Raw genomic sequence first — 2,222 nt, 5'->3', positions numbered from 1 at the left:
GTTGCAAACCTGTACATAGAGGAGGTGAAAAAGAGAGCTCTGATGTCCTTTACAGGGACACCACCGAGTCTTTGGTTCAGGTATGTTGACGACACCTGGGTTAAAATTAAATCCCAGGAAGTCCAACATTTCACTGATCACATCAGCTCTGTGGATAAATATATAAAGTTCACACGAGAGGATGAAAAGATGGCAGGTTGGCGTTCCTGGACTAAGATGTCTCAGTTTTGGATGGAGGATGGCTAGAAACTGATGTGTATCGCAAATCGACCCATACAGACCAGTATTTGTGTTTTGATTCCCACCACCCACTGGAACACAAGTTAGGAGTGATCAGAACTCTGTACCACAGAGCAGACAVTGTCCCYACAAACCCAGGAGCCAGGSAGAAAGAGAAATCACACACACGACAGGCCCTGGAGCAGTGTGGTTATCCTGACTGGGCTTTCCTGAAAGCAGACAGGAAACACAGACAGGATTCCAGCCAACAACCAGCTGAAAATGAAGACCCTAAACCCAGACCCTAAACCAGTCATCATTCCATATGTGGTGGGAGTTACAGAGAAACTGAGACGTTTATTCTTTAAACATGACGTCCCAGTGGCTTTCAAACCCCAAAACATGTTACGACAAAGATTAGTTCACCCCAAAGATCCAGTTCCCCGGCAAAAACAGTAATATAGTATATGCTGTTAAATGTCAGGAGGAGTGTGATCAGTCATACATTGGGGAAACAAAACAGCCACTGTTCAAAAGAATGAGCTAGCACAGACGAGCTACTTCGTCAGGCCAGGACTCTGCAGTTTACACTCATCTACAGGCCAGCCGTCACTCTTTCAGGGATGAAGATATTCTCATCCTTGATAGAGAGGAACGTTGGTTTGAGAGAGGAGTAAAGGAAGTCATCTTTGTGAAGAAAAATGTCCACCATTAAACAGAGGTGGAGGCCTTCATGTCCAGTTGTCCTCCTCCTACAATGCTGTTATTGCAAGTATGACTCAGCCCTCTGTGAGCAAAAGGTGTGAATCAGGGCCCCAATGATACCAACACAAAGAGGGAGGGACAAAAACAAGGGGACGTTGAACCCTGCCTGCATTCACTACATGCACATCATGACACAGGTCAGGTGATGGGGCACATGACCCTCTATGAACAACAGAGCTAATCAAGCCTATTGTTAGGCAATGGCCCTCTTTTGCACGTGACTAACCTGTTTGTCCAGGTGAAGGCAGTGCTTATAAGGCTGAGTTCACCTGAAACATCAGACTGAAGAAGTCTCTTGGAGGAGAGACAAAACTTTTCACTAAAGAAGAACCCATCCAGAGGACCTACTTATTTTTTCTTTTTGAAATCACTGTAATATTCTCTTATGCTTTGTTATAATCCATACCAACTTATTTTTATACTTTTTGTATCCGTCTTCTGCTTCTTTTGTTCTCAACTTCAGAAAGCATGAATACAGTTTTTACACGCATTTCTTAAGCCTTTAGTTATCCATGGTTTGTCAACACTATTTCTCTTTGTATATTTTTTTGCACGCACAAGTTTTATATACAGATCTTCTAAAATGTTCATGAAAACATCATATGCTTTGTTTACATCAACATACACATCTTTCCAATTTTGATTTATTAAAATATCTTTTAATTTGCCCAACACTTTTTTTTTGGTGTGTTAATTATTTTTTGTTGAAATCCACATTTAAAGATAAAGTTTGACTTTTAACAATCTGTCAACAAAGCAGAAACAATTTTAACCCATGCTGGCTGGAGAAGTTAACCATTGGTTGTTAAGACAACTACAGTACCTGGACCAGATCAGAAGAAATGGTTAAATTACACCTTTGGTTCTCATTTCAGATTCCAGTCTCTGTTTCATTTGAACCAATTTAAAATTATGTGACTAGGTCTTCAGCTAATCCTGGCGGCATGACTCGGATTAAAGATACCTTACTGAGCTGAAAACACACTAAAAGAATTGTACTTCAAAGTGCAGAACCTCTGAAGTGTCACTTGTACAGTCAGCATATAATTGTTTGTTATGTAATAGGGAGGATGATTATCTTGAACATGAAAACAAAGCTCAAGTGTTTGCCAAATATGCAAATTATCTTGTACACTTCAGGTCTTTCTACCTTGGGACTTTCCTTTGACTTCCATTCACTTTTCATTCATTTCCATAGTATAAATCTGACCCTTGTTGGGGCCCATATATATATATAT

The sequence above is a fragment of the Austrofundulus limnaeus genome, unplaced genomic scaffold (genome assembly GCF_001266775.1).
Source record: "Austrofundulus limnaeus strain Quisiro unplaced genomic scaffold, Austrofundulus_limnaeus-1.0 Scaffold87, whole genome shotgun sequence".
NCBI lineage: Eukaryota > Metazoa > Chordata > Actinopteri > Cyprinodontiformes > Rivulidae > Austrofundulus > Austrofundulus limnaeus.
This window is presented reverse-complemented; position numbering follows the sequence as displayed.